This window comes from Uloborus diversus, unplaced genomic scaffold, assembly GCF_026930045.1.
Source record: "Uloborus diversus isolate 005 unplaced genomic scaffold, Udiv.v.3.1 scaffold_22, whole genome shotgun sequence".
NCBI lineage: Eukaryota > Metazoa > Arthropoda > Arachnida > Araneae > Uloboridae > Uloborus > Uloborus diversus.
In genome coordinates this window covers 681,720-701,425 of record NW_026558373.1, presented here as the reverse complement: position 1 = coordinate 701,425, position 19,706 = coordinate 681,720, and the positions used below count along the sequence as shown (strand labels likewise).

At 37.3% G+C, this 19,706-nt stretch overlaps 5 non-coding genes across 5 annotated transcripts; all 5 read right to left on the bottom strand.

The window, feature by feature from the left end:
* Positions 1 to 383: 383 nt before the first annotated feature.
* Positions 384 to 456, bottom strand: Trnag-ucc (transfer RNA glycine (anticodon UCC)). Its single transcript has one exon. It is a non-coding gene; the product is annotated as a tRNA-Gly (tRNA).
* Positions 457 to 930: 474 nt separating this feature from the next.
* On the bottom strand, positions 931 to 1,003 carry Trnag-ucc (transfer RNA glycine (anticodon UCC)). Its single transcript has one exon. It is a non-coding gene; the product is annotated as a tRNA-Gly (tRNA).
* Positions 1,004 to 4,247: 3,244 nt separating this feature from the next.
* On the bottom strand, positions 4,248 to 4,320 carry Trnag-ucc (transfer RNA glycine (anticodon UCC)). The gene has a single exon. It is a non-coding gene; the product is annotated as a tRNA-Gly (tRNA).
* A 474-nt stretch (positions 4,321 to 4,794) lies between these two features.
* On the bottom strand, positions 4,795 to 4,867 carry Trnag-ucc (transfer RNA glycine (anticodon UCC)). Its single transcript has one exon. It is a non-coding gene; the product is annotated as a tRNA-Gly (tRNA).
* A 1,308-nt stretch (positions 4,868 to 6,175) lies between these two features.
* Positions 6,176 to 6,248, bottom strand: Trnag-ucc (transfer RNA glycine (anticodon UCC)). Its single transcript has one exon. It is a non-coding gene; the product is annotated as a tRNA-Gly (tRNA).
* Between the last annotated feature and the right edge of the window lie 13,458 nt (positions 6,249 to 19,706).

The following is a 19,706-nucleotide window of genomic DNA, read 5'->3' as shown; positions in this document are numbered from 1 at the left end:
ACTGACATAGAATTTTCTTCCCTACGCAAATAATCCATGTTCGCAAAAGGAAGGAATTTAAAAAGAAAAAAAAATCGTAAAATCAAAAACACATTGACAATTTTCTTTCCGACAGGGATTCGAACCCAGGCCCACTGGTTCGGAAGCCGAGCGCTCTAGCCATCGGGCTATAGGAGCTGTGTCGGTCGGAGTCTTAAGCATAATAAAAACAAAAAATGCACCTCGGTTATAACGGATTTAAATACTTCGAAGTCTACGGGTCGAATAATTAAACTGACATAGAATTTTCTTCCCTACGCAAATAATACATGTTCGCAAAAGGAAGGAATTTAAAGAGAAAAAAAAAATCGAATTCGAAAAATAAAAAACACATCGACGTTTTCCGTTCCGACTGGGACTCGAACCCAGGCCCACTAGATCGGAAGTCGAGCGCTCTAGCCATTGGGCTATCGGAGCTGTGTCGGTCGGAGTCTTAAGCATAATAAAAACAAAAAATGCACATCGGTTATAACTGATTTAAATACTTCGAAGTCTACGGGTCGAATAATTAAACTGACATAGAATTTTCTTCCCTACGCAAATAATCCATGTTCGCAAAAGGAAGGAATTTAAAGAGAAAAAAAAAGTTCGTAAAATCAAAAACACATCGACGATTTTCTTTCCGACAGGTATTCGAACCCAGGCCTACTGGTTCGGAAGCCGAACGCTCTAGCCATTGGGCTATAGGAGCTGTGTCGGTCGGAGTCTTAAGCATAATAAAAACAAAAAATGCACCTCGGTTATAACTGATTTAAATACTTCGAAGTCTACGGGTCGAATAATTAAACTGACATAGAATTTTCTTCCCTACGAAAATAATCCATGTTCACAAAAGGAAGGAATTTAAAGAGAAAAAAAAATTCGAAAAATAAAAAACACAACGACGTTTTTCGTTCCGACTGGGACTCGAACCCAGGCCCACTAGATCGGAAGTCGAGCGCTCTAGCCATTGGGCTATCGGAGCTGTGGCGATAGGAGTCTTAAGCATAATACAAACAAAAAATGCACATCGGTTATAACTGATTTAAATACTTCGAAGTCTACGGGTCGAATAATTAAACTGACATAGAATTTTCTTCCCTACGCAAATAATCCATGTTCGCAAAAGGAAGGAATTTAAAGAGAAAAAAAAAATCGAAAAATTAAAAACACATCGACGATTTTCGTTCCGACAGGGACTCGAACCCAGGCCCACTGGCTCTGAAGCCGAGCGATTTAGCCATTCGGGTATAGGAGCTGTGTCGGTCGGAGTCTTAAGCATAATAAAAACAAAAAATGCACCTCGGTTATAACTGATTTAAATACTTCGAAGTCTACGGGTCGAATAAATAAACTGACATAGAATTTTCTTCCCTACGCAAATAATCCATGTTCGCAAAAGGAAGGAATTTAAAAAGAAAAAAATATTCGTAAAATCAAAAACACATCGACGATTTTCGTTCCGACAGGGATTCGAACCCAGGCCGACTGGTTCGGAAGCCGAGCGCTCTAGCCATTGGGCTATCGGAACTATGTCGGTCGGAGTCTTAAGCATAATAAAAACAAAAAATGCACCTCGGTTAAAACTGATTTAAATACTTCGAAGTCTACGGGTCGAATAATTAAACTGACATAGAATTTTCTTCCCTACGCAAATAATCCATGTTCGCAAAAGGAAGGAATTTAAAAAGAAAAAAAAAAGAATTTTCAGTTTCGAGAAATCAAAAACACATCGACGATTTTCGCTCCGTCAGGGACTCGAACCCAGGCCCACTGGCTCGGATGCCGAGCGCTCTAGCCATTGGGCTAGCGGAGCTGTGTCGGTCGGAGTCTTAAACATAATAAAAACAAAAAATGCACCTCGGTTAAAACTGATTTAAATACTTCGAACTCTACGGGTCGAATAATTAAACTGACATAGAATTTTCTTCCCTACGCAAATAATCCATGTTCGCAAAAGGAAGGAATTTAAAAAGAAAAAAAATCGTAAAATCAAAAACACATTGACAATTTTCTATCCGACAGGGATTAGAACCCAGGCCCACTGGTTCGGAAGCCGAGCGCTCTAGCCATTCGGCTATCGGAACTATGTCGGTCGGAGTCTTAAGCATAGTAAAAACAAAAAATGCACCTCGGTTAAAACTGATTTAAATACTTCGAAGTCTACGGGTCGAATAATTAAACTGACATAGAATTTTCTTCCCTACGCAAATAATCCATGTTCGCAAAAGGAAGGAATTTAAAAAGAAAAAAAAAAGAATTTTCAGTTTCGAGAAATCAAAAACACATCGACGATTTTCGCTCCGTCAGGGACTCGAACCCAGGCCCACTGGCTCGGATGCCGAGCGCTCTAGCCATTGGGCTAGCGGAGCTGTGTCGGTCGGAGTCTTAAACATAATAAAAACAAAAAATGCACCTCGGTTAAAACTGATTTAAATACTTCGAAGTCTACGGGTCGAATAATTAAACTGACATAGAATTTTCTTCCCTACGCAAATAATCCATGTTCGGAAAAGGAAGGAATTTAAAGAGAAAAAAAAAGTTCGAAAAATTAAAAACACATCGACGAATTTCTTTCCGACAGGGACTCGAACCCAGGCCCACTTGCTCTGAAGCCGAGCGATCTAGCCAATGGGCTATAGAAGCTGTGTCGGTCGGAGTCTTAAGCATAATAAAAACAAAAAATGCACCTCGGTTATAACTGATTTAAATACTTCGAAGTCTACGTGTCGAATAATTAAACTGACATAGAATTTTCTTCCCTACGCAAATTATCCAAGTTCGCAAAAGGAAGGAATTTAAAAAGAAAAAAAAAATCGTAAAATCAAAAACACATCGACGATTTTCGTTCCGACAGGGATTCGAACCAAGGCCCTCTGGTTCGGAAGTCGAGCGCTCTAGCCATTGGGCTATCGGAGCTGTGTCGGTCGGAGTCTTAAGCATAATAAAAACAAAAAATGCACATCGGTTATAACTGATTTAAATACTTCGAAGTCTACGGGTCGAATAATTAAACTGACATAGAATTTTCTTCCCTACGCAAATAATCCATGTTCGCAAAAGGAAGGAATTTAAAGAGAAAAAAAAAGTTCGTAAAATCAAAAACACATCGACGATTTTCTTTCCGACAGGTATTCGAACCCAGGCCTACTGGTTCGGAAGCCGAACGCTCTAGCCATTGGGCTATAGGAGCTGTGTCGGTCGGAGTCTTAAGCATAATAAAAACAAAAAATGCACCTCGGTTATAACTGATTTAAATACTTCGAAGTCTACGGGTCGAATAAATAAACTGACATAGAATTTTCTTCCCTACGCAAATAATCCATGTTCGCAAAAGGAAGGAATTTAAAAAGAAAAAACAATTCGTAAAATCAAAAACACATCGACGATTTTCGTTCCGACAGGGATTCGAACCCAGGCCGACTGGTTCGGAAGCCGAGCGCTCTAGCCATTGGGCTATCGGAACTATGTCGGTCGGAGTCTTAAGCATAATAAAAACAAAAAATGCACCTCGGTTAAAACTGATTTAAATACTTCGAAGTCTACGGGTCGAATAATTAAACTGACATAGAATTTTCTTCCCTACGCAAATAATCCATGTTCGCAAAAGGAAGGAATTTAAAAAGAAAAAAAAAAGAATTTTCAGTTTCGAGAAATCAAAAACACATCGACGATTTTCGCTCCGACAGGGACTCGAACCCAGGCCCACTGGCTCGGATGCCGAGCGCTCTAGCCATTGGGCTAGCGGAGCTGTGTCGGTCGGAGTCTTAAACATAATAAAAACAAAAAATGCACCTCGGTTAAAACTGATTTAAATACTTCGAACTCTACGGGTCGAATAATTAAACTGACATAGAATTTTCTTCCCTACGCAAATAATCCATGTTCGCAAAAGGAAGGAATTTAAAAAGAAAAAAAAATCGTAAAATCAAAAACACATTGACAATTTTCTTTCCGACAGGGATTCGAACCCAGGCCCACTGGTTCGGAAGCCGAGCGCTCTAGCCATCGGGCTATAGGAGCTGTGTCGGTCGGAGTCTTAAGCATAATAAAAACAAAAAATGCACCTCGGTTATAACGGATTTAAATACTTCGAAGTCTACGGGTCGAATAATTAAACTGACATAGAATTTTCTTCCCTACGCAAATAATACATGTTCGCAAAAGGAAGGAATTTAAAGAGAAAAAAAAAATCGAATTCGAAAAATAAAAAACACATCGACGTTTTCCGTTCCGACTGGGACTCGAACCCAGGCCCACTAGATCGGAAGTCGAGCGCTCTAGCCATTGGGCTATCGGAGCTGTGTCGGTCGGAGTCTTAAGCATAATAAAAACAAAAAATGCACATCGGTTATAACTGATTTAAATACTTCGAAGTCTACGGGTCGAATAATTAAACTGACATAGAATTTTCTTCCCTACGCAAATAATCCATGTTCGCAAAAGGAAGGAATTTAAAGAGAAAAAAAAAGTTCGTAAAATCAAAAACACATCGACGATTTTCTTTCCGACAGGTATTCGAACCCAGGCCTACTGGTTCGGAAGCCGAACGCTCTAGCCATTGGGCTATAGGAGCTGTGTCGGTCGGAGTCTTAAGCATAATAAAAACAAAAAATGCACCTCGGTTATAACTGATTTAAATACTTCGAAGTCTACGGGTCGAATAATTAAACTGACATAGAATTTTCTTCCCTACGAAAATAATCCATGTTCACAAAAGGAAGGAATTTAAAGAGAAAAAAAAATTCGAAAAATAAAAAACACAACGACGTTTTTCGTTCCGACTGGGACTCGAACCCAGGCCCACTAGATCGGAAGTCGAGCGCTCTAGCCATTGGGCTATCGGAGCTGTGGCGATAGGAGTCTTAAGCATAATACAAACAAAAAATGCACATCGGTTATAACTGATTTAAATACTTCGAAGTCTACGGGTCGAATAATTAAACTGACATAGAATTTTCTTCCCTACGCAAATAATCCATGTTCGCAAAAGGAAGGAATTTAAAGAGAAAAAAAAAATCGAAAAATTAAAAACACATCGACGATTTTCGTTCCGACAGGGACTCGAACCCAGGCCCACTGGCTCTGAAGCCGAGCGATTTAGCCATTCGGCTATAGGAGCTGTGTCGGTCGGAGTCTTAAGCATAATAAAAACAAAAAATGCACCTCGGTTATAACTGATTTAAATACTTCGAAGTCTACGGGTCGAATAAATAAACTGACATAGAATTTTCTTCCCTACGCAAATAATCCATGTTCGCAAAAGGAAGGAATTTAAAAAGAAAAAAATATTCGTAAAATCAAAAACACATCGACGATTTTCGTTCCGACAGGGATTCGAACCCAGGCCGACTGGTTCGGAAGCCGAGCGCTCTAGCCATTGGGCTATCGGAACTATGTCGGTCGGAGTCTTAAGCATAATAAAAACAAAAAATGCACCTCGGTTAAAACTGATTTAAATACTTCGAAGTCTACGGGTCGAATAATTAAACTGACATAGAATTTTCTTCCCTACGCAAATAATCCATGTTCGCAAAAGGAAGGAATTTAAAAAGAAAAAAAAAAGAATTTTCAGTTTCGAGAAATCAAAAACACATCGACGATTTTCGCTCCGTCAGGGACTCGAACCCAGGCCCACTGGCTCGGATGCCGAGCGCTCTAGCCATTGGGCTAGCGGAGCTGTGTCGGTCGGAGTCTTAAACATAATAAAAACAAAAAATGCACCTCGGTTAAAACTGATTTAAATACTTCGAACTCTACGGGTCGAATAATTAAACTGACATAGAATTTTCTTCCCTACGCAAATAATCCATGTTCGCAAAAGGAAGGAATTTAAAAAGAAAAAAAAATCGTAAAATCAAAAACACATTGACAATTTTCTTTCCGACAGGGATTAGAACCCAGGCCCACTGGTTCGGAAGCCGAGTTCTCTAGCCATCGGGCTATAGGAGCTGTGTCGGTCGGAGTCTTAAGCATAATAAAAACAAAAAATGCACCTCGGTTATAACGGATTTAAATACTTCGAAGTCTACGGGTCGAATAATTAAACTGACATAGAATTTTCTTCCCTACGCAAATAACACATGTTCGCAAAAGGAAGGAATTTAAAGAGAAAAAAAAATCGAATTCGAAAAATAAAAAACACATCGACGTTTTCCGTTCCGACTGGGACTCGAACCCAGGCCCACTAGATCGGAAGTCGAGCGCTCTAGCCATTGGGCTATCGGAGCTGTGTCGGTCGGAGTCATAAGCATAAATAAAAAAAAATGCACATCGGTTATAACTGATTTAAATACTTCGAAGTCTACGGGTCGAATAATTAAACTGACATAGAATTTTCTTCCCTACGCAAATAATCCGTGTTCGCAAAAGGAAGGAATTTAAAAAGAAAAAAAAAATCGTAAAATCTAAAACACATCGACAATTTTCTTTCCGACAGGGATGCGAACCCAGGCCCACTGGTTCGGAAGCCGAGCGCTCTAGCCATCGGGCTATAGGAGCTGTGTCGGTCGGAGTCTTAAGCATAATAAAAACAAAAAATGCACCTCGGTTATAACTGATTTAAATACTTCGAAGTCTACGGGTTGAATAATTAAACTGACATAGAATTTTCTTCCCTACGCAAATAATCCATGTTCGCAAAAGGAAGGAATTTAAAGAGAAAAAAAAAATTCGAATTCGAAAAATAAAAAACACATCGACGTTTTCCGTTCCGACTGGGACTAGAACCCAGGCCCACTAGATCGGAAGTCGAGCGCTCTAGCCATTGGGCTATCGGAGCTGTGTCGGTCGGAGTCTTAAGCATAATAAAAAAAAATGCACATCGGTTATAACTGATTTAAATACTTCGAAGTCTACGGGTCGAATAATTAAACTGACATAGAATTTTCTTCCCTACGCAAATAATCCATGTTCGCATAAGGAAGGAATTTAAAGAGAAAAAAAAAGTTCGAAAAATTAAAAACACATCGACGATTTTCTTTCCGACAGGGACTCAAACCCAGGCCCACTGGTTCGGAAGCCGAGCGCTCTAGCCATTGGGCTTTCGGAACTGTGTCGGTCGGAGTCTTAAGCATAATAAAAACAAAAAATGCACCTCCGTTAAAACTGATTTAAATACTTCGAAGTCTACGGGTCGAATAATTAAACTGACATAGAATTTTCTTCCCTACGCAAATAATCCATGTTCGCAAAAGGAAGGAATTTAAAGAGAAAAAAAAAATTCGAATAATCAAAAACACATCGACGATTTTCGTTCCGTCAGGGACTCGACCCCAGGCCCACTGGCTTGGAAGCCGAGCGCTCTAGCCATTGGGCTATCGGAACTCTGTCGGACGGAATCTTAAGCATAATAAAAACAAAAAATGCACCTCGGTTATATCTGATTTAAGCACTTCGAAGTTTACGGGTCGAATAATTAAACTGACATAGAATTTTGTTCCCTACGCAAATAATCCATGTTTGCAAAAGGAAGGAATTTAAAAAGAAAAAAAAATTCGTAAAATCAAAAACACATCGACGATTTTCTTTCCGACAGGGATTCGAACAGAGGCCCACTGGTTCGGAAGCCGAGTGCTCTAGCCATTGGGCTATAGGAGCTGCGCCGGTCGGAGTCTTAAGCATAATAAAGCTCCGACAGCCCGAAGGAATGAGCGTTGGGCTGCCAAGCGAGTGGCCCGAGGTTCGAGTCATAGTCGGAACGAAAATCTTCATTGTACATTTTTACTTTCTAATTTGAAAATTCTTTTTTTTTCAAATCCTTTTCTTTGCAAATATTGATTATTTATGTTTTGATGAAAATTCTGAGTCAACTATTCGACCTGTAGATTTCAAAGTTTTAAATCAATAATAACCAAGGTGCATTTTTAGTTTTTATTATATTTAAGACTCCGATCACAGAGCTCCGACAGCCCGAAGGCATGAGCGATGGGCTTAAACGCGAGTGGCCCGAGGTCGAGTCCCAGTCAGAACGAAAGTCTTCAATGTACATTTTATATCTAATTGAAAAAATTCCTTTTTTTTTCAATTTCCTTTCTTTTGCGAATATTGATTATTTATGTAGGGTTCTTAATTCTGAGTTAACTATTTGACCTGTAGATTTCAAGGTTTTAAATAAATAATAACCAAGGTGCATTTTCAGTTTTTCATTATATTTATGACTCCGACTGACAGAGCTCCGATAGCCCGATGGCTAGAGCGTTGGGCTGCCAAGTGAGTGGCCCGAGGTTCGAGTCCCAGTCGGAATGACAATCTTCATTGTACATTTTTACTTTCTAATTTCAAAATTCTTTTTTTTTCAAATCCTTTTCTTTGCAAATATTGATTATTTATGTTTTGATGAAAATTCTGAATCAACTATTCGACCTATAGATTTTAAAGTTTTAAATCAATAACAACCAAGGTGCATTTTTAGCTTTTATTATATTTAAGACTGCGGTCGACAAAGCTCCGATAGTCCAATGGTTAGAGCGTTGGGCTTCCAAGCGAGTGGCCCGACATTCGAGTCCCAGTCGGAAAGAAATCCATCGATGTATTTTATTTTTCTAATTTAAAATTCCTTTTTTTTTAGTTCTTTCTTTTTCGAATATTGATTATTTATGTAGGGTTCTTAATTCTGAGTCAACTATTTGACCTGTAGATTTCAGAGTTTTAAATCAATAATAACCAAGGTGCATTTTCAGTTTTTATTATATTTAAGACACCGACCGACAGAGCTCCGATAGCCCGTTCGCTAGAACGTTGGGCTGCAACGCGAGTGGCCCGAGGTTCGAGTCCCAATCGGAATGAAAATCATCATAGTACATTTTTACTTTCTAATTTGAAAATTCCTTTTTTTTCTTCAATTTCTTTTCTTTGCAAATATTGATTATTTATGTTTTGATTAAAATTCTGAGCCAACTATTCGACCTGTAGATTTCAAAGTTTTAAATCTATAATAACCAAGGTGCATTTTCAGTTTTTATTATATTTAAGACACCGACCGACCGAGCTCCGATAGCCCGATCGCTAGAACGTTGGGCTGCAACGCGAGTAGCCCGAGGTTCGAGTCCCAGTCGGAAAGAAATCCTTCGATGTATTTTATTTTTCTAATTTAAAATTCCTTTTTTTTTTTAATTCTTTCTTTTGCGAATATTGATTTTTTATGTAGGGATGAAATTTCTGAGTCAATTTAATTATTCTACCTTTAGATATCAAAGTTTAAATCAGTAATAACCAAGGTGCATTTTTAGTTTTTATTATATTTAAGACACCGACCGACAGAGCTCCGATAACCCGATGGCTAGAGCGTTCGGCTTCCAAGCGAGTGGACCGAGGATCGAGTCCCAATCGGAATGAAAATCATCATAGTACATTTTTACTTTCTAATTTAAAAATTCTTTTTTTTTCTTCAATTCCTTTTCTTTGCAAATATTGATTATTTATGTAGGGTTCTTAATTCTGAGTCAACTATTTGACCTGTAGATTTCAAGGTTTTAAATAAATAATAACCAAGGTGCATTTTTAGTTTTTTATTATGTTTAAGACTCCGTCCGACAGAGATCCGATAGCCCGATGGCTAGAGAGTTGGGCTGCCAAGCGAGTTGCCCGAGGTTCGAGTCCCAGCCGGAACGAAAATCGTTAATGTATATTTTTACTTCTAATTTGAATATTCTTTTTTTTTTCAATTTCCTTTCTTTTGCGAATATTTATTATTTATGTAGGGATAAAAATTCTGAGTCAGTTTGACTGATCGACCTGTAGATTTCAAAATTTTAAATCAATAAAAAACAAGGTGCATTTTTAGTTTTTATTATATATAAGACTTCGCCCCACAGAGCTCCGATAGCCCGATGGCTAGACCGTTGGACTTCCATGCGAGTGGCCCAAGGTTCGAGTCCCAGTCGGAAAGAAATCCTTCGATGTATTTTATTTTTCTTATTTAAAATTCCTTTTTTTTTAATTCCTTCTTTTGCGAATATTGATTTTTTATGTAGGGATGAAATTTCTGAGTCAATTTAATTATTCTACCTTTAGATTTCAAAGTTTAAATCAATAATAACCAAGGTGCATTTTTAGTTTTTATTATATTTAAGACTCCGGCCGCAGAGCTCAGACAGCCTGAAGGCTTGAGCGTTGGACTGCCAAGCGAGTGGCTCGAGGTTCGAGTCCCTGTCGGAACGAAGATCTTCATTGTACATTTTTACTTTCTGATTTGAAAATTCTTTTTTTTTTCAAATCCTTTCTTTTGCGAATATTGATTATTTATGTAGGGTTCTTAATTCTGAGTCAGTTTGACTGATCGACCTGTAGATTTCAAAATTTTAAATCAATAATAACCAAGGTGCATTTTTAGTTCTTTTTATATATAAGACTGCGCCCCACAGAGATCCGATACCCCGATGGCTAGACCGTTGGACTTCCATGCGAGTGGCCCCAGGTTCGAGTCCCAGTCGGAAAGAAATCCATCGATGTATTTTATTTTTCTAATTTAAAATTCCTTTTTTTTTAATCCTTTCTTTTGCGAATATTGATTATTTATGTAGGGTTCTTAATTCTGAGTTAACTATTTGACCTGTAGATATCAAACTTTTAAATCAATAATATCCAAGGTGCATTTTTAGTTTTTATTATATTTAAGACTCCGGCCACACAGCGCCGATAGCCCGAAGGCTTGAGCGTTGGGCTGCCAAGCGAGTGGCCCGATGTTCGAGTCCCAGTCGGAATGACAATCTTCATTGTACATTTTTACTTTCTAATTTCAAAATTCTTTTTTTTTTCAAATCCTTTTCTTTGCAAATATTGAATATTTATGTTTTGATGAAAACTCTGAGTCAACTATTCGACCTGTAGATTTCAAAGTTTTAAATCAATAATAACCAAGGTGCATTTTTAGTTTTTATTATATTTATGACTCCGATCACAGAGCTCCGACAGCCCGAAGGCATGAGCGATGGGCTTAAATGCGAGTGGCCCGAGGTCGAGTCCCAGTCAGAACGAAAGTCTTCAATGTACATTTTATATCTAATTGAAAAAATTCCTTTTTTTTTTCAATTTCCTTTCTTTTGCGAATATTGATTATTTATGTAGGGTTCTTAATTCTGAGTCAACTATTTGACCTGTAGATTTCAAGGTTTTAAATAAATAATAACCAAGGTGCATTTTCAGTTTTTCATTATATTTATGACTCCGACCGACAGAGCTCCGATAGCCCGATGGCTAGAGCGTTGGGCTGCCAAGTGAGTGGCCCGAGGTTCGAGTCCCAGTCGGAATGACAATCTTCATTGTACATTTTTACTTTCTAATTTCAAAATTCTTTTTTTTTTCAAATCCTTTTCTTTGCAAATATTGATTATTTATGTTTTGATGAAAATTCTGAATCAACTATTCGACCTATACATTTTAAAGTTTTAAATCAATAACAACCAAGGTGCATTTTTAGTTTTTATTATATTTAAGACTGCGGTCGACAAAGCTCCGATAGTCCAATGGTTAGAGCGTTGGGCTTCCAAGCGAGTGGATCGAGGTTCGAGTCCCAGTCGGAACGAAAGTCTTCAATGTACATTTTATATTCTAATTGAAAAAATTCCTTTTTTTTTTTCAATTTCCTTTCTTTTGCGAATATTGATTATTTATGTAGGGTTCTTAATTCTGAGTCAGTTTGACTGATCGACCTGTAGATTTCAAAATTTTAAATCAATAATAACCAAGGTGCATTTTTAGTTTTTATTATATATAAGACTCCGCCCCACAGAGATCCGATAGCCCGATGGCTAGACCGTTGGACTTCCATGCGAGTGGCCCCAGGTTCGAGTCCCAGTCGGAAAGAACTCCATCGATGTATTTTATTTTTCCAATTTAAAATTCCTTTTTTTAATTCTTTCTTTTGCGAATATTGATTATTTATGTAGGGTTCTTAATTCTGAGTCAACTATTTGACCTGTAGATATCAAACTTTTAAATCAATAATATCCAAGGTGCATTTTTAGTTTTTATTATATTTAAGACTCCGGCCACAGAGCTCCGATAGCCCGAAGGCTTGAGCGTTGGGCTGCCAAGCGAGTGGCCCGATGTTCGAGTCCCAGTCGGAATGACAATCTTCATTGTACATTTTTACTTTCTAATTTCAAAATTCTTTTTTTTTTTTTTTTTTTCAAATCATTTTCTTTGCAAATATTGATTATTTATGTTTTGATGAAAATTCTGAGTCAACTATTCGACCTGTAGATTTCTAAGTTTTAATTCAATAATAACCAAGGTGCATTTTCAGTTTTTATCATATTTAAGACACCGACCGACAGAGCTCCGATAGCCCGATGGCTCGAGCGTTCGGCTTCCAAGCGAGTGGCCCGAGGTTCGAATCCCAGTCGGAAAGAAATCCATCGATGTATTTTATTTTTCTAATTTAAAATTCCTTTTTTTTTAATTCTTTCTTTTGCGAATATTGATTATTTATGTAGGGTTCTTAATTCTGAGTCAGTTTGACTGATCGACCTGTAGATTTCAAAATTTTAAATCAATAATAACCAAGGTGCATTTTTAGTTTTTATTATATATAAGACTCCGCCCCACAGAGATCCGATAGCCCGATGGCTAGACCGTTGGACTTCCATGCGAGTGGCCCCAGGTTCGAGTCCCAGTCGGAAAGAACTCCATCGATGTATTTTCTTTTTCTAATTTAAAATTCCTTTTTTTAATTCTTTCTTTTGCGAATATTGATTATTTATGTAGGGTTCTTAATTCTGAGTCAACTATTTGACCTGTAGATATCAAACTTTTAAATCAATAATATCCAAGGTGCATTTTTAGTTTTTATTATATTTAAGACTCCGGCCACAGAGCTCCGATAGCCCGAAGGCTTGAGCGTTGGGCTGCCAAGCGAGTGGCCCGATGTTCGAGTCCCAGTCGGAATGACAATCTTCATTGTACATTTTTACTTTCTAATTTCAAAATTCTTTTTTTTTTTTTTTCAAATCATTTTCTTTGCAAATATTGATTATTTATGTTTTGATGAAAATTCTGAGTCAACTATTCGACCTGTAGATTTCTAAGTTTTAAATCAATAATAACCAAGGTGCATTTTCAGTTTTTATTATATTTAAGACACCGACCGACAGAGCTCCGATAGCCCGATGGCTAAAGAGTTGGGCTGCCAAGCGTGTTGCCCGAGGTTCGAGTCCCAGCCGGAACGAAAATCGCTAATGTATATTTTTACTTCTTATTTGAATATTCTTTTTTTTCTTCAATTCCTTTTCTTTGCAAATATTGATTATTTATGTAGATTACTTAATTCTGAGTCAACTATTTGACCTGTAGATTTCAAGGTTTTCAATAAATAATAACCAAGGTGCATTTTTAGTTTTTTATTATATTTAAGACTCCGTCCGACAGAGCTCCGATAGCCCGATGGCTAGAGAGTTGGGCTGCCAAGCGAGTTGCCCGAGGTTCGAGTCCCAGCCGGAACGAAAATCTTCATTGTACATTTTTACTTTCTAATTTGAAAATTCTTTTTTTTTCAAATCCTTTTCTTTGCAAATATTGATTATTTATGTTTTGATGAAAATTCTGAGTCAACTATTCGACCTGTAGATTTCAAAGTTTTAAATCAATAATAACCAAGGTGCATTTTTAGTTTTTATTATATTTAAGACACCGACCGACAGAACTCCGATAGCCCGATGGCTAGAGCGTTCGGCTTCCAAGCGAGTGGCCCGAGGTTCGAGTCCCAATCGGAATGAAAATCATCATAGTACATTTTTACTTTCTAATTTGAAAATTCTTTTTTTTTCTTCAATTCCTTTTCTTTGCAAATATTGATTATTTATGTAGAGTTCTTAATTCTGAGTCAACTATTTGACCTGTAGATTTCAAGGTTTTAAATAAATAATAACCAAGGTGCATTTTTAGTTTTTTATTATATTTAAGACTCCGTCCGACAGAGCTCCGATAGCCCGTTGGCTAGAGAGTTGGGCTGCCAAGCGAGTTGCCCGAGGTTCGAGTCCCAGCCGGAACGAAAATCGTTAATGTATATTTTTACTTCTAATTTGAATATTCTTTTTTTTTTCAATTTCCTTTCTTTTGCGAATATTGATTATTTATGTAGGGTTCTTAATTCTGCGTCAACTATTTGACCTGTAGATTTCAAGGTTTTAAATAAATAATAACCAAGGTGCATTTTCAGTTTTTCATTATATTTATGACGCCGACCGACAGAGCTCCGATAGCCCGATGGCTAGAGCGTTGGGCTGCCAAGTGAGTGGCCCGAGGTTCGAGTCCCAGTCGGAACGAAAATCTTCAATGAACATTTTATTTTCTAATTTGAATATTCTTTTTTTTTCAATTTCCTTTCTTTTGCGAATATTTATTATTTATGTAGGGATAAAAATTCTGAGTCAGTTTGACTGATCGACCTGTAGATTTCAAAGTTTTAAATCAATAATAACCAAGGTGCATTTTCAGTTTTTATTATATTTAAGACTGCGAGTGACAAAGCTCCGATAGTCCAATGGCTAGAGCGTTGGGCTTCCAAGCAAGTGGATCGAGGTTCGAGTCCCAGTCGGAAAGAAAGTCTTCAATGTACATTTTATATTCTAATTGAAAAAATTCCTTTTTTTTTTCAATTTCCTTTCTTTTGCGAATATTGATTATTTATGTAGGGTTCTTAATTCTGCGTCAACTATTCGACCTGTAGATTTCAAAGTTTTAAATCAATAATAACCAAGGTGCATTTTCAGTTTTTATTATATTTAAGACGCCGATCACAGAGCTCCGACAGACCGAAGGCATGAGCGATGGGCTTCCAAGCGAGTGGCCCGAGGTCGAGTCCCAGTCAGAACGAAAGTCTTCAATGTACATTTTATATTCTAATTGGAAAAACTCTTTTTTTTTCAATTTCCTTTCTTTTGCGAATATTGATTATTTATGCAGGGTTCTTAATTTTTAGTCAACTATTTGACCTGTAGATATCAAACTTTTAAATCAATAATATCCCAGGTGCATTTTTAGTTTTTATTATATTTAAGACTCCGGCCGCAGAGCTCAGACAGCCCGAAGGCTTGAGCGTTGGACTGCCAAGCGAGTGCCCCAAGGTTCGAGTTCCTGTCGGAACGAAAATCTTCATTGTACATTTTTACTTTCTAATTTGAAAATTCCTTTTTTTTTTCAAGTCCTTTTCTTTGCAAATAATGATTATTTATGTTTTGATGAAAATTCTGAGTCAACTATTCGACCTGTAGATTTCAAAGTTTTAAATCAATAATAACCAAGGTGCATTTTTAGTTTTTATTATATTTAAGACTGCGATCGGAAAAGCTCCGATAGTCCAATGGCTAGACCGTTGGGCTTCCAAGCGAGTGGATCGAGGTTCGAGTCCCAGTCGGAACGAAAGTCTTCAATGTACATTTTATATTCTAATTGAAAAAAATCCTTTTTTTTTCAATTTCCTTTCTTTTGCGAATATTGATTATTTATGTAGGGTTCTTAATTCTGAGTCAACTATTCGACCTGTAGATTTCAAAGTTTTAAATCAATAATAACCAAGGTTCATTTTCAGTTTTTATTATATTTAAGACACCGACCGGCAGAGCTCCGATAGCCCCATGGCTAGAGCGTTCGGCTTCCAAGCGAGTGGCCCGAGATTCGAGTCCCAATCGGAATGAAAGTCATCATAGTATATTTTTACTTTCTAATTTGAAAATTCTTTTTTTTTCTTCAATTCCTTTTCTTTGCAAATATTGATTATTTATGTTTTGATTCAAATTCTGAGCCTACTATTCGACCTGTAGATTTAAAAGTTTTAAATCAATAATAACCAAGGTGCATTTTCAGTTTTTATTATATTTAAGACACCGACCGACAGAGCTCCGATAGCCCGATCGCTAGAACGTTGTTCTGCCAAGCGAGTAGCCCGAGGTTCGAGTCCCAGTCGGAACGAAAATCTTCAATGAACATTTTATTTTCTAATTTGAATATTCTTTTTTTTCAATTTCCTTTCTTTTGCGAATATTTATTATTTATGTAGGGATAAAAATTCTGAGTCAGTTTGACTGATCGACCTGTAGATTTCAAAATTTTAAATCAATAAAAACCAAGGTGCATTTTTACTTTTTATTATATATAAGACTCCGCACAACAGAGCTCCGATAGCCCGATGGATAGACCGTTCGGCTTCCAAGCGAGTGGCCCGAGGTTCGAGTCCCAATCGGAATGAAAATCATCGTAGTACATTTTTACTTTCTAATTTGAAATTTCTTTTTTTTTCTTCAATTCCTTTTCTTTGCAAATATTGATTATTTATGTAGGGTTCTTAATTCTGAGTCAACTATTTGACCTGTAGATTTCAAGGTTTTAAATAAATAATAACCAAGGTGCATTTTTAGTTTTTTATTATATTTAAGACTCCGTCCGACAGAGCTCCGATAGGCCGATGGCTAGAGAGTTGGGCTGCCCAGCGCGTTGCCCGAGGTTCGAGTCCCAGCCGGAACGAAAATCGTTAATGTATATTTTAACTTCTAATTTGAATATTCTTTTTTTTTCAATTTCTATTCTTTTGCGAATATTGATTATTTATGTAGGGTTCTTAATTCTGAGTCAACTATTTGACCTGTAGATTTCAAGGTTTTTAATAAATAATAACCAAGGTGCATTTTTAGTTTTTTATTATATTTAAGACTCCGGCCACAGAGCTCTGATAGCCCGATGGCTAGAGAGTAGGGCTGCCAAGCGAGTTGCCCGAGGTTCGAGTCCCAGTCGGAACGAAAACCTTCATTGTACATTTTTACTTTCTAATTTGAAAATTCTTTTTTTTTCTTCAATTCCTTTTCTTTGCAAATATTGATTATTTATGTTTTGATTAAAATTCTGAGCCAACTATTCGACCTGTAGATTTCAAAGTTTTAAATCAATAATAACCAAGGTGCATTTTCAGTTTTTATTATATTTAAGAATCCGTGCGACAGAGCTCTGATAGCCCGATGGCTAGAGAGTAGGGCTGCCAAGCGAGTTGCCCGAGGTTCGAGTCCCAACCGGAACGAAAATCGTTAATGTATATTTTTACTTCTAATTTGAATATTCTTTTTTTTTTCAATTTCCTTTCTTTTGCGAATATTTATTATTTATGTAGGGATAAAAATTCTGAGTCAGTTTCACTGATCGACCTGTAGATTTCAAAATTTTAAATCAATAAAAAACAAGGTGCATTTTTAGTTTTTATTATATATAAGACTTCGCCCCACAGAGCTCCGATAGCACGACGGCTAGACCGTTGGACTTCCATGTGAGTGGCCCCAGGTGTGAGTCCCAGTCGAAAAGAAATCCTTAGATGTATTTTATTTTTCTAATTTAAAATTCTTTTTTTTTAAATTCCTTCTTTTGCGAATATTGATTTTTTATGTACGGATGAAATCTCTGAGTCAATTTAATTATTCTACCTTTAGATTTCAAAGTTTAAATCAATAATAACAAAGGTGCATTTTTAGTTTTTATTATATTTAAGACTCCGATCACAGAGCTCCGACAGCCCGAAGGCTTGAGCGTTGGGTTGCCAAGCGAGTGGCCCGAGGTTCGAGTCCCTGTCGGAACGAAAATTTTCATTGTACATTTTTACTTTCTAATTTGAAAATTCTTTTTTTTTTCAAATCCTTTTCTTTGCAAATATTGATTATTTATGTTTTGATGAAAATTCTGAGTCAACAATTCGACCTGTAGATTTCAAAGTTTTAAATCAATAATAACCAAGGTGCATTTTTAGTTTTTATTATATTTAAGACTGCGAGCGACAAAGCTCCGATAGTCCAATGGCTAGAGCGTTGGGCTTCCAAGCGAGTGGATCGAGGTTCGAGTCCCAGTCGGAACGAAAGTCTTCAATGTACATTTTATATTCTAATTGAAAAAATTCCTTTTTTTTTCAACTTTCTTTCTTTTGCGAATATTGATTATTTATGTAGGGTTCTTAAATCTGCGTCAACTATTTGACCTGTAGATTTCAAGGTGTTAAATAAATAATAACCAAGGTACATTTTCAGTTTTTATTATATTTAAGACTCCGATCACAGAGCTCCGACAGCCCGAAGGCTTGAGCGATGGGCTTCCAAGAGAGTGGCCCGAGGTCGAGTCCCAGTCAGAACGAGAGTCTTCAATGTACATTTTATATTCTAATTGAAAAAACTCTTTTTTTTTCAATTTCCTTTTTTGTCAGTCAGTCAGTATCAGTCAGTCAGTCAGTATCAGTCAGTCATTCAGTCAGTCTGTCAGTCATGCAGTCAGTTAGTCATTCATTCAGTCAGTCTCAGTCAGTCAGTCAGTCAGTCAGTCTCAGTCAGTCAGTCAGTCAGTCAGTCAGTCAGTCCAGTCCAGTCTCAGTCAGTCAGTCAGTCAGTCTCGGTCAGTCAGTCAGTCAGTCATTCAGTCAGTCAGTCAGTCGGTCAGTCCTGTCCAGTCAGTTAGTCAGTCAAGCAGTCAGTCAGGCAGTCAAGCAGTCAGTCAGTCAGTTAGTCAGTCAAGCAGTCAGTCAGGCAGTCAAGCAGTCAGTCAGTCAGTCTCAGTCAGTCAGTTAGTCAGTCAGTCAGTCCAGTCTCAGTCAGTCAGGCAGTTAGTCAGTCAGTCTCGGTCAGTCAGTGAGTCAGTCAGTCAGTCTCGGTCAGTCAGTGCGTCAGTCATTTAGTCAGTATCAGTCAGTCAGTGAGTCAGTCTGTCAGTCAGGCAGTCTCTGTCAGGCAGTAAGACTCCTCTCGACAGAACTCCGATAGCCTAAAGGCTAGACCGCTGGTCTTCCAAGCGAGTCGCCTGGGTTCGAGTCCCAGCCGGAGCAAATATCTTCAGTGTATATATTTCTTTTCTAATTTGAAAATTCTTTTTTTTTTCAATTTCTTTCCTTTGCAAATATTGATTATTTATGTAGGGAAGAAAATTCTGAGTCATTTTAATTTTTCGACCGGCAGATTTCAAAGTGTTTAAATAAATAATTACCAAGGTGCATTTTTGTTTTTATTATATTTAAAACTCCGACCGACAGAGCTCCGATAGACTAATGGTTAGAGTGTTGGGCTTCCAAGCGAGTGGCCCTGGGTTCGAGTCCCAGCCTGAGGGAAAATCTTCAATTTATATTTTTAGTTCCTAATTTGAAAATTCTTCTTCTTTTTTTTTTAATTTTTCTCTTTTGCGAGTATTGATTATTTATGTAGGGAGAAAAATTCTGAGTCAGTTTAATTATTCGACCTGTAAATTTCAAACTGTTTGAATCAATAATTACCAAGGTGCATTTTTTGTTTTTATTATATTTAAGACTTCCATCGACAGAGCTCCGATAGCCTAATGGCTACCGCGTTGGGTTCCAAGCGCGTGGTACTGGGTTCGAGTCCCGGCCGCAACGAAAATCTTCAATGTATATATTTCTTTTCTAATTTGAAAATTCTTTTTTTTTTTCATTTTCTTTCTTTTGCAAATATCGATTATTTATATACGGAAGAAAATTCTGAGTCAGTTTAATTATTCGACCTGTAGATTTCAAAGATTTTAGATCAATAATTACCAAGGGGCATTTTTTGTTTTTATTATAATTAAGACACCGGCCAACCGAGATCCGATAGTCCATTGGCGAGAGCGTTGGGCTTCCATGCGTGTAGCCCTGGGTTCGAATCCCAGCCGGAAAGAAAATCTTAAATGCATGTATGTTTTTCTAATTTGATATTTTTTTTTATTTTTCCCTTTTGCGA